The 14,239-nt window shown below is 28.4% G+C and overlaps 1 protein-coding gene across 1 annotated transcript in view; it reads right to left on the reverse strand.

The window, feature by feature from the left end:
• The window catches only part of LOC100863469 (lachesin), a 162,598-nt gene that overhangs the window by 60,018 nt on the left and 88,341 nt on the right, over window positions 1-14,239 (reverse strand). The window lies entirely within an intron of this gene.

Raw genomic sequence — 14,239 nt, forward strand, 5'->3', positions numbered from 1 at the left:
TATATTTTGTTTTATGAATTTAAATTTAATTTTATTTAGAGATTAAGAGATTCCTCAACAATATTTTGATCAGATTTTACAATATGCACGCTATGTTGTGGTTTTATACTTGAAGAAACTTGCGCAGTTTGCAATTCAATTTTGACTTATAAATAGGGATTTCATTATTAACTATTGTTGTATAATGAATAGGATGTACAGTAACGTTATAGTACCTAATAATACATAGTACATAATTAAATCGACGAATATGGAAAGTTAAGACTGTAATTGCGTGACTTGTACATGATCTTTATATCATTCGTTACAAAAAAAATAAATTTGTCTATTGACAACTAAAAACAATCGAAAAAGAATAACAATTATTAGAATCGAATGATTAAAATGATGAATATTCGAAGAATCGTATAAATAATTTATCAAATTGAAAATAATTATTTTTTCGCAAGAATAAAAAAAAAACGAAATTTTCAACAATCGAAATATGAACTGAAAATGAACCTTTCTCAATTATTTTAATATCTACAGAATATTGTTATTCTGTTCTCAACTATATTATTATAAAAATTACCACGATATAAAATTTGAGTTGAAATCACGTTTGGTACACATTTAATAATAATATCATCAAAATGTAAATAAGTATCCAGTGTTACGTTAACTATTGAAGTGAAATTATATTAACAACGAGAATTTGTTAGGGAATTGGAAACCTATAATATTGAAAAATTGGCACAATCATTGATAACCAGAAGGATGAAATAAAAAATTGTTTGAAATAAATACGTTTCATTATACATTAAATATTTTATGGAATTTGGCTGCTAAAAAAAAAAAAAAATAGAATTTCTAATTTTCATTTCTTACGCCGTTATCTCAATTTTATTGTAAACAAGCAATAATATTTTCCTTCACATATAAAATAATTCAACTAAGAAAAATCTGTGTTTCATTATCTTTTTCTTATTCGATTGAATCTGAATCTTCTTATTAGTTCTCATAATGAAGGTTTCGTTGTGCAATTAAATAAATTTCGGTGGAAGAAAATTCTGTCGTGTATCCATACGAATTTGACGTTAAATAAGCTCGGATTCTCGTCCCCTCAAGAACGAAATTGCGTTCCATTTATACATAAGTAATTTATCTCTAGCTATGTCCATCGTTCCAGCTGTTGCAATTAAGAAATTGAAACGAGTTCCCCTCGAAAAGAACGGAGAATATCCGCTTGTCATTGCAATTTCGATTGTTGTTTCTGTTTCCACGACGAACAAAACAAGAGGAACAATTTTCTATAATTAATCTTCCTCATACAGTATTTATCTTGGATCAACGGATAGATATAAATGTTGCAACTATGATTAATTATGATATAAATGAAACTGAATCCGAGATTTTTATATAAAATATCTATTAGATTAATTATATGTCTTTTGTTTTTCGAGGAAAAATTACGTTCGTATCTTTTCATTTTAAAAATTTATTGATATTTGAACAAACTTTTGTTTCTTTTTGAAAGAAATTTGCATTATGTTTTTGTAAAAATTAAATTTAGTTTAGTATTCTTCCTAACAAAAGTATCATACTTTTTATTAAATTATTTAATTTTTTTTTTTTTTTTGTATTAGAAATTTTAGGGAACGTTTATTGAGATGCAATGTAGAGATTGAATTGGACATAAAATTTGAAACATTTATAATGAAATTGGTATGTGATAAAATTAAATAAAAAATAATGAATTTTTGCGTTGATACAAATATTATACAGAAAAGATTATAATTAATAATAAAACTGTTATTAATTATAGAATTATTACTCATTTTAAATGAAATTTATTATATTAGGATAAAAATCATTTTATATTTAAATGCATAAAATAGATCATATAAATCTTATTCATCGAAACATGTTTTTCTACGCAGATTTACGAATTATATTAATACCAGAAGCGATTGAAATAGTTGATTTTAAAGCTTTATTCAACGTACGACTTTGTTAATTCCTTTCAAAACTGAAGTAAAAAATGATAGAACCATTTTATGAAATGTAGATAGATAAATTCACAGATTTAGTTGAATCTACATAAAATATACTCGAACAAGTAAAAATTAAAAGAGGAAATGATTGATTGTTTAATTGTTTATAGGATTTTTAAGAGTTTTTATATTATTCGAAATTTCAATAGTTTAATTTAAATATATGTTTTCACAACGCAAATATTAACTTTTGTAATAACAATGTCATTTTTGTAAATATAATATCAAAAAATAGTGGAAAATTTCCATTTGCATAAATAATATAAATATAACATAAATAAGTGAAATATGAATGAAATGAAATACCTATACATATTTGCATTAATATTTGAACATTATGTTCTATCTCTAAATTTGTTATTTTATATACAAAATACACAAAAGGATTATTTGTTATATTTGTTACGATTTATAGATACATCAATGATATTTTCACAATAATAATATTTGTGTATGCAATATCGTCTTTCTTATTTTATCAAAGAAATATAAATAATTAGTTTGATTTTGTACGCATATACATCATAAAATTTCATAATAGATTCATTCGAAAACGAAGACTTGTATAAAAAATTTTCATTTCTATATTTTGGATTTACTTTGCAAGAATCATCCTCTTCCAGTTTTGCATCACAATTTTCGATGCGAGTTTTTTAAAGCTAAATAACCATCTCCAGAACCAAAAATAAAAAGGATTAAATATTTTTCTAATATTTAATAATTTCCTTTCAAAAAAATATTTATATTTTTTTTTCACTGAATAAAATAATTTTTTATTAGTACTTTTCTCTTTTCTAACACGGAAAAAGTACAGAATTTTTTCAATCATATTTTTTTTTGATAATGTTGCAATTTCGAAGAATAAACACCGGTTTCGGTTGAAAGATCAGTCTAAAACGAAACCTTCGTGAGTTTAGCGTTGTCTTGGTTTCACAACACGCGATTGTTTTCTCGGAGGGGAACACGAACAGGAGTCGCAACAATGACATTTTGCATTATCCAACGGCTTGTCATCTTGCCATTTCACTCGCGAAATGTCGTTCATATGGCCGTCAAGTTGCGATCAAGCGAAAAATTCACCAAAATGTCACATTTCTTAGGATAAGCTAGGCTATTTCTCTCTGCAATGCAACAACTATTATTGTTGCTGTTGTTGTTATGATTTTTTGATATCGTTTTTCTAAATTATTCGAAAATATATAGTTATATTTTTCGAAAATGATTAAGCACGTTGGATCATTGAGATTATACCGTGAAATCAAGAAATGTTATGTATTATAACAAATAGATCGAGATGTTAATATAAATATGAAACAATAAATAGAGATAATAGAAAAAGTAATTAAATCGATATTTATTTTTTTTAAACGTTGATATGTTGATAATTTTTTTTATGAAACTGCGAAAGAGAAGTTCATTTTCGTTGTAAACAAATTTTTTAAAATATTAAATGAAAATTTACAGGAGAATCTCAAAATTATGTCCGAATGAAAATAAAAGAGAATAATTAAACTTTAAACAATATTAAATCAACGTAAACAATTTGGTTCGAAATCGGTTTATTAAATGTTAATTAATTAAACGTTAAAATATTATTAATATTAGAACTTTCAATTGGATTATACTGTATAAATAATTCATGTAAAATTTTCTATAATTAATAGATATGTAAACAATTTCGTTCGCGATTGATTAATTAATGTTAATTAATTGAACATTAAATATTAATAACATTAGAATTTTCAATTGGATTATATTGTATAAATAATTCATGTAAAATATTGTAAATAGAGTTCAATGGATATGCAATCAATTTTCGCAAATTAATACTGCAATAACACCTCGCAGTAATGTAAATAATTTTAGAATAATATTAAATTATGCGGTGATTATCAATTGGATATCAATTTTGACAAATAACAATCATCTTACCCCCAATATCATTTCAAGATATTAATAATTCATTGTATTTAGAACCGATTTATTGAAACCTGTTGTTTTGTTGTAACGTACAATGGTTCGTAAAATTATTGGAACACTTATTATAATAAATAAAATTGTTAACAAAAGAAAATATGTATATTAGATTATTGCAAATATTATAAGACAGGAATATCAAGATATATGTGAATTTTTTTATTAGAAAAATGATATTATGAAAGAATGATATCAAGCCTTAAAATTTTAATACTTTTATTTTTCGTTTCTTTAAAAATATAATTTGTTAGTAGGATTTTAAATTTTAAATTATAATACTTTTTTATCATCCCATTGTAAAAAATATTCCCAAGTGAAATTGCATGCGAAATATTATTCCTGTTGAAAAAAATTTGTTTCATTTGTAATCCATTATGGTCGACATGCAAATGAACTTTCATTAAAATCAGGATAAAATTAGATGTTAATTAAATATAAAAATATAATAATATTAACGTAAATAACATACTTGTACATTTTATATTTATAAATAATCTAAATCTCATTTATTTTTAAAAAGAAACAAAGTTTACAATTTCATTATAAAATTATTAATGAAATAAGTTTATTACAAGTGCTTATAATATTAGTTTCAATCAATCAACATATCTCATCATTGCATCTGATTAAAATTTTCTTTCAGATAATGTTCGAATATTTTCACGAACCACTACACATTATGTTAACACAAGACATTCCCAAATTTATAATTGAAGGATTATTTATCTACCATCAGTTCAACATAAATATAATTCTAAGCTCTTAGGTACAAATATGATTTTAAAGGAATTTCCAAGTTTATTATTAGAGAACCATATATCATTTCATCACCATTCCACTGGCAACTCATCGACTATACCACTGAAACTAAGCACTGAGCATAGAAATGTATTTCATAAAGGAGCACATTGGTTTTCTCGTTCTTTACGCGACATCTTCATTATTTCGACCCATTAGCAATTCATTGTTCCTTACAAACGCTTTTTTACATAAGCATCCTTTGCGTAACGAATACGTTATTACCTCACTCCCTTTACGTGATATACCCACCCCCGCAAATAAGATTCGACGTTATTTACATATTCATGACGAAACTACTTTAATGCCCAAGGAAACTATAGCGTTATTTTATTCCAATTTCCATCTTAAATGGTAAACAGAACGCCACTGTCATTTTACTCCGTGGTATCGATCGAGTGTCCTCCCCTCCCTCGACAAGTCGTCCCTCGTTATAGAACGTAAATTATCGCGCCGCAATCCCAAATGGTACCGTTAATCCTCCTTAAAATGAAATTGGAGAATGCACTCCTTTGGAAACATCGAATAAATTATAGGGATTTAAATCGTTCTGAGAAAAAAAAAAAAAATACGTATCACACCGGTAATAATGTTCCCGCGTAATGATATATGTATATACCTTGAGAGATGGTCATTTGCTTAAATAATGATGTATGAAACGTTATTTGTGAAAATTTATTTCGACAAATTAACATATATATATAATTACTTTTAAGAGGTTTTATTTTGTTAATTTGCTAATAATATATTCTGTTTGTAAATGGAAAATCAATATTGTTTTGAGGATAATTTATTTTATTATATTTTTTTTTTTTTAGTTGAAATATGTTATTTAAAATTTCGAAAAATTGAAAGTTTTAATTGGTTTTGTTGAAAGAAAATATATTTTGTTGAAACGGGAGATATTAATTTACACGTAAAAGCATTAATCTGCATATTGAAAAGAAATTATGATACGTGAAAATTGAATTAATGAATACAGTAAAGGATGCGTGCAAGAGAATTAATATTAATTACGAATAAAAACTAAAATAAGCGAAAAATTTAATAATGAAATCGAATTAATAGTAATTTAATTAAATTTCACAAAAATCTGAACGACTTTTTCACTTATATGAAACGGTAAAAAGTATTAATTTCAAATTTCAATTTAAATTAATATTATAAAGTGTAACATTTGAATAATTTTTTTCACGGTTAAAAAATTTTTAATTTTTGCAACAATTTTTTCGTACAACAAAACGTTTCTTATAAACTCATAAAAATCTGTTTTACATATGTATCATAGGATTGTACTATTTGTGTACTATCGTAAAACTGCAACATCAAAATAATTTATTTCATCACGTGTCTGTCGCATCCCTACTATGCGACATTTTTTTTTTTTTTAACATGAAAAATAGAGATAAAATTTTATTTTGACATTTATATTATATTGAAATTCTTATATCTAATAATAACAAGTATATTTAAAAAAATAATATAAAGTAATATTCAATAAGAGATATTAATTGTTTAGATAAAAACAATATTCACGTAATTCTTTTAAATGTTAACAATAGCTATTCGTCTTTTCCCTTTGTTGGGTCGTGTAATTAAAAAAGTATCATATAAAAAATAACTGTGAAAGTTATTTCAAATAAATCTAACTTAATTTTTAAACAAGCTGTGTAAAAATGTAAAGCTTGATATACCATTCCATTAAAACAATGGCGTTACATTCGTGCAACGCGAGTTGAATAAATTCCAAAAAGTATTCAAAGAGAATACTGTTTCTGTTCTTTCTTCTAAGTTTCATAGAGAATAGATAATGTTTTAATGCATCTAACTTTCGAAAGGATATTCTTATTACAAAAATTCATTTCAAAATCATTTTAAAATTAAAAATATTACTTATTCATTATTAATGAAATAAATGTTAATAAATTATATTAACATACATATATATATATTTTTTAAATACATGTAAAATGAATTTCTATAAATAATATTTTCCATAAAGAAAATTTAAATTTAAAATATTTCTATTCCTAAGAAAAACAAATTATGATAGAAGTCATTTAATCTTGCGAATCTTTTGTTTGAAATAATATCAAACAATTTATTATATTATCACATTCTCAAAATTCAAACGAATCAACTTCTGAACCTCTTTTCAAAATATTCTTAATTTTATATATAATATATAATTAATTTTTCAAAATCTAAATGATTTTTTAAAAGAAAATTGATAGTCTGAATATATTTGTCAATTTCTCATATTCTATCAATTCTTTTAATACTATATTTTAATATTCATTAAATAGTATTAAATAATTCTATTAATTGATTTAAAATTAAGTTTATTTAAAATAACGATAACGTATAATATAACAAACAAATTAATCTCATTATTCTAAATAAACTTAATTTTAAATTCTGTATAATATAACAAATACATCATGTATAAAATATAACAAATTTTTGGGTTCTTAAATGTCCAATAAGCGCCATCTACAATAAATGATCATATCCAAAAAGAGACACGAAAACACGCAATTCTCTTTTCCCTGGCTCGAGTAACGTCGTTTTCCGTGGGAATAGCCGCGCGATCATTCCTTATCCCCCCTGTTCGTGTTTCTGTTTCTCATCAATTCTCCATTTCTCGTCATTTTTGCTTGCGAGAACGCGAGGAAAGCAATATCAGAAGAATTTCCCGCCGCTCGTTTGAAATCGAAACAATTTTAATAGAAAAAAAAAAAAAAATCTTCCGAACGATTACTTTAAATTTACAATATTTCTCGAATAATGCTAAATATGAATTCTAATATTCTTTCTTATAAAACTGTTTAATCTGAATGAAAAGAGAAGATTTTCAATGTTTTAAAATAATATCGATTGAAATTTAAAGGAGGGAATGGGTAATTAAAATTAATTAAAATGTCAGAATTTTTAAAAGAATATGTTATGTTTAAAATTATATCACATCGAAGATTGAGAATTAAATTATAATTTTTTTTTTCTATTTTATATATATATATCATTGTTTGATTTTTTTGCTAAAATAAATAAGTTGATTTCTTAGAATTTAATTTGAAAGAGAAATAACTATAGTGAAAATTATTAGTAAAAGTAATAATTGTAGAGAATAGAGATGAAATATCAATTTCATATTAAAATAAAATATTGCATCGCAATGATACAAGAATTTCGCAGTAACGATATATGTTTCTCGAATGCATTTTTCCTTACCATTCTTTTTCCCATATTGTTATGCATATATTATATACATAGATTCCTTCCCTCGTGCGTTTATATATATATATGTGTTTCTTAACAGCCGTTTTCATTTTATCGTTCATACAAAATTTACCACGTGTACAATGTTGCGAGTATATTTTGTTAGGAAACAAATCTTTTCTCTAGAATTTTACAAAAATTTTCATTTCTTTTTCTTAGAAATAATGTTTCGAAATGCAACATTTAAAATAGAATATTCCAGTTATTAAACAATCCTCAAAATTTTCCATACACAAAATTGCTCGTTGCATAGAAATTTATATAAAAATTATTTCGATTTCTAGAATCGAGATTATCTACTTCAAAAATTATAAACTTTTTGTAATATATAACAAATTTCAAATTCAAAAAGATTCATCACATTATCAATATTTAAAATCTAAAACATATTTAAAAAAAATATAATATCATGTTTAACATGAATAATATTGCGTCTATGAAATATTAATCATATAGATATTATTTCCATTCGAACGTTATTAAAAATGTGTCTCTCATCCGCGAGTAGATCGTTGCTTTCCGGACGAAAACGACGCAATTCCACTCCGCAAACTTAATAATATTGGCCAAGTTTTCGATATTCATTTATGACTTTCATAGGACGAGCAACGATCGCAAATAGCGCGTCTGAACGGAATTTCATTAGAGTTCCACCATTTGACTCGCCGTTCCACACACGAAACATCCTTATGCATCGCCCATCGTGTGTCTGAGCTCGCAAGAAAACTTCACCGTGAAGCGTGTTCTCTTCTCGTGGCGCGCCCCATATTCTCTATCTATCTGCACCATTTTCTTTTGTGCACGAGCGAGCTTGAAAATTTTCAATTTTAACAGGAAAAGCGATGTTAGCCGCGCGATCAATATCGTTTTCGTTATCACGATCCATCTTTTTTTTTTTTACGTGGAAAAATTCTATCCCTTAAACAATATTGAGATTAGCCGAAAACAATGTTGGAATTAAAACAATCGTTATTTTTATCCATTGGAGAAATGTTCGATTTTCTCGGAAGCTTTGAAGGATTTTTAAGGACATTTAAAAGTAAGAAACGAGTATCTTTTTAACATTGTTTGAAATATTATTAGGGTATAAAGAATAGGGAAAGAGAGTTTTCTGTGACGTGATAATTTGGAAACGTGACGCGAGTTATAGCGTGATTAATAGGCTTTTGCGTGAGAGTTCATTTTTTCACGCGACGACAGAAAATTGTTTATCGTGATTATCGTAATAAATAAGGTGTTCCTGTGTTGATGGTACAATTAATGAGATGATTGTGATTCTATGAAAAAAGAAAAATTTAATTTGAAAAATACAATTTGTTCGTTCGAAATTTTGCTTTCGAGAAGATTAACTTTGAAAATTTTTCAAATACTTAATTATTAATCTTAATTAAATGGAATTTATTAATGGAGAAATTATTGAAAATACTATCCATCGTTATGCATGCATAATTGCGTTCCCCGAATTAAATTTTTATATTAAATTTCTCACAAAACGAATCCAGACAGTTATCTGTCTGAGCAAATAACTTGTGGAAATTCAATTGAAAAAGAGAAAGAATGAGCGCAAGTGGGAGAAAGGATCGATATCAAATTTATTATAGATTTATCTTGAAAATTTGACACGCTTAGAATTGATGGAAAGTTTTTAGTAACTTAAAAATTTTGATTCACGATCACACGATTTTCTTGAAAATAGCTCTTAAATTAAAATATTTTATTCCTTTAATGTATTTTTTCACGTAGAATCGAATATCAATTGTACCTACTATCACTAATATAGAGAAAATATTTATCATAGAAATAAATCTATATGCAATTTTTCAAATTTAATAGATTTTTCAATAAAATTTAATTGAAAACACGCTTTGAACCGAAAGAAAAATTCCAGGCAAAGCAATTTTTATATGAATTCAGAGTTTTCTTCATTTTAATTCATCTGTAAAATTAAAGGATTAAAAGAATCCAGAAGAATCTACCTATTTGAAGCTAAATACACAGGAATCTCTAAACTTCAATGAAAACTTTCAAAACTCGAAGTATTTTGGAAAGCACGCTCATAACTTTTCATCTCGAAAAGAAACTATATTAATTAAAAATTTGATTGAATATTTTTTGTAGAAAGTTCAATTTAAATGGAATCGTCCCCTATTTATCTATCTATTCCATACATTTTATTTTTATCCACACGCAATTCCCAACCGAGAAAGAGACAACAAAAATATATTAATATCCCAGAAGATAAACTAGATAACCAATCATATACATTTCACATCGACATAAAAATCACTGATTCTTTACGTATTCATATTTCATCGCTCTTCAACGATCGTCTTGATCATCGCCACTTTACACTTTGGAATGCATCGATAAATTCGATAAATGGCAGAGCTCGAACGCAACGTAGAAACAGGGATAAACGAGTAAAGACGGATGACGAGAAGAGGAAGAAGAGATACGAGGATGGGAAAGAAAAAGAGTGGGTGGAAGATCAACGCGATATTTTCACTGTCGTAGCATGTGAAGGAGGACGAAAAGGCCGAAATGTTTTATGGTTCAGGGCCACGGAGGGGAAAAATAGAGGAAAAACGTGGCACGAATGCGCGTCGACGGTGGCGCCTCTCCCCTCTCGCGGCTATTCACGCGAAACTAAACAACCGTGAAGTAATTTGACCGAACTGAATCGTTTGACGTGATAAAGTCCAATTAATTCCCACGGCAATTGCCGCGAACACGAGGCGATATCGTCGTGGATCGAAACGCGTTCGAGTGGCAGATACAAGGGATTTAAAAGTGGGAAAAAGAAAGAAAGAAAGAAAGAAGATAAGAGGGGAAAAGGAAATAAGTCGATGTTATTCCGATTGGATCCGTACCTACTTCCGGCACAAAGTGCACGCTACCTGTTGAGAACAACGACACGTACCGTGGATTATGACGAACGTGATTTCTTCGCTGTTTTCGAGACTATGAAGTTTTTTGCTCTTTTCCTGTTTCGAGATTTACGATAGGTTCGTTTGGGAAACAGATAAAATGGAATTCGAATTAAGAGTTAACGAGTGGGTATTTATTTTCTTATGGAGGGTTTTAGCTGGATAAGATCGTATTCCTCGAATAAAACGACTGTTTATTAAGCGTTTCAAGCACTCACATCTTAGCTTGGAAACAGGATATTTTAATTTAAACTTTGAAACGGAACAGTGTTATTTAATTATTTGTTTATTCGATGTTTTAATTTATTGTAAATTTGTAACGTGTCTCTGAATATTCGTAAATTAAAAATGTTTTTCCTTTGTCATATATCTATTATGAGAATAATTAATGCCTCGTTTTGACCGCGGCTCGGATAATAGAGATTCATCTATGAATAATTTAAAGTGAGCATTACAACGGTACGTACAAACGGAATGCTGATAATCCAAATTGTACTGCGTGCACCGATCTTCAGATAATCTCAAATCTATGGCTAGGTATTTAATACCTGTCATATTTTTCTAATATCCCAATAAATTAAGTTTTAAAATTAATTCATCTTTCCTCTTGCAAATTAATATTTTATTCGGGTAATCACAAAAATAATCTACAATTATTAAATAAAACATTAACATTTGAACACCATCAATATATATAATAAAACTCCACTTTATACGAAGCAATTATCATGCAAAATTGTTTCCAAATTTGTAATATTTGATCAAATCTAACTACAGTGAAAAATCAAATCGATTAAACATTCAGTTTTGATACACAAACGATTGTCTTTTCAACGATTATTTTTCTTATAAAACTTTTTAAATGACAACGTTGAAAACTTAATTTTAATCATGATACATTTTAAACAAATCTTTGAAAAAAATCATCCCTTTGAGAGATTACACGAATAATCTAGTCACCTATATAAACCTGCTTGTCCCCTGTTCGCCAGATTCGCATAAACGGACTGTCATCGCGCATTATTTTCCCGACAGAAGCTTTCTCATCGCTTCTCTTTCATTTTTTCTTTTTTTTTTTTTTTTTTTTCCTTTGCGAAAGTGCATAGCAACGCACATATATACATATATACATATAAATCGTGAAAACGTTGCCACTTCACTCTCCTTGACTACTTGGAGCTTCATCTTCACCTTTCGATTCTCACGGTTCTCGGCAGCTAGATTACAAGGCGCCTCTTCCTTGTTGCCAGAGTATTTCAACGGCTGCCCCGCTCGTAATACACGTGAGAGAGCGAATGAAGGTTCGTGCGGAAATTCTATCGTATATCCAGAAGGAAAAGAGCGCCGCCGACTTCTGGCAAATATTTTGCGTCGATAAGTGGAGCTGCATCTTGTGCCATTCTCGACAATATCGATGATAAATCTCCGTTTTGGAGTTCCTCGTGCGATCAAATTACATACGAACCGTACACGAGACGACTTGGCGTCTTGCGAACGATCGTTCGAAGATTTATAAATATGAACGCCTTGAGAAAAATTGTGGAATTTTTTGTACAACTTTTATATCGAGTCTCTAATAGTTAGAGTTATTAGTAGCTTATTTTTATCAGTTAATTTTAGAGATACGTAGATCGATAAATTTATAGACAGCTATTCCTTTGGGATATAATTATTCATTCAAAAGCTGATAAATTAATCGCGGTATAATCACAAAATTCTGATTTCGATGAAATTTTTGTGCAAAACATAATACGGATTATACATTTAATAATCTCTGTCTCTCAATGAAAAGTCTCTTTGAGCGCGAAAAAATTAATCCTCGAAATCCTTCATCCTCTCGTCTTTCACGATAAAAATATTTTTTACAATAAAGCACTAAAATTCGAACATTTTAGATATACTTAAAACTCTCTATCTCCGAATATTAAAGATACCGAAACTTCAACGACTGATCCCACTCCCTCGATTCAATATTCCCCTAATAACTCCAAACATTAACCTCATTCTGACGCATCATATAATTCGACAAATCAAAAAACCCAAATCCCTTTGATTCAATTAAGAGTCAATCAAGAATCTCCTTTCGTCGTATCCACGATCATCGACATCTCCAAAACCACCACTAGAAAAAAGAAAGAAAGAGAAGAAAAAATAGCAATCTTAGCAACACTGGTATTATCTCGAATAGGCGCAAACCCCTTCCTTGCCACGGTTAATCAACCTGCTTACTTTTCACACAACCGCTCGTCCCTCGCAAAAACGTCTACATACGCGGCACAGTTTCCACGCCGTAATTACCCAGAATTATTACCCTTATCGCAAGCCGGATAACCGTGGGTGGGTGAGGGCTTTCGTTCGTCGATTTCGCGTAAATTTAATAAGCGGCGAATGCAAGTTGGAACCGCGCACAAAGACGGAGAAGTGTTTAGGAGAAGGATACTGTATGCAAATTCAACGGTATCGCAATTCCATTCGAGGACGTAACGCGCGCACTCGCTTTACTTTACGACAGGTCGACCTAATAATTGTTCCATCCGGCCCCTGCAAAGGCTCGCATCTCTAGGGTTCTACGCTCTCTCCGCCACCTCTGAATCGTTCCTAACCTAAGAAGCAATTAGCGTTATCGCGGTGTATTGATATCGATCCGGAGTGGAGCGAGCGAGTTGCGCGATTCGAGATTCTTTTCTTCTGTTTTTTCCGATCTTCCTCGTCTTCTTTCCTTTTCATTTTGACACGGGGATCTCTTCCTCTTTCGTTGTTAAGTCTGAACACAGTTTGTAGCGTTCTTTTGAAGCGTAGATTATGTGATTTTTTTTTTTTTATGCGAATAATTCGAATAATTTGAGCAGTTTGATTTTGATGATAGGAAGAGATTGTAGTGGATTTATAGAATGAAATTATTGATTTTTCGCAGATGCAATTTATTTATGATATAGAGTCTATGGTATTTATATATATTTATATATATTAGTTGAATATCGAGCATATCTTAGCTGCACGAAAATTTGCAATTATTGCAAATTAGAATAATGGATATATTATTTTATTCAATATACGGTTGGAACGATAAATAGAAGGAAGTATTGTAATTAATAATACAATATGTAATACAATGATATACATTAATAACGAATTGTTGAACACTTTTTCAATGATGATTCGTATGCTGTTAAGCAATTACTTTTTTATATCTTTATATTTTTCATAAAGAGCGAATAATGTATA

Source organism: Apis florea, unplaced genomic scaffold (genome assembly GCF_048593485.1).
Source record: "Apis florea isolate Af1SG1 unplaced genomic scaffold, ASM4859348v1 contig_3756_pilon, whole genome shotgun sequence".
Lineage (NCBI taxonomy): Eukaryota > Metazoa > Arthropoda > Insecta > Hymenoptera > Apidae > Apis > Apis florea.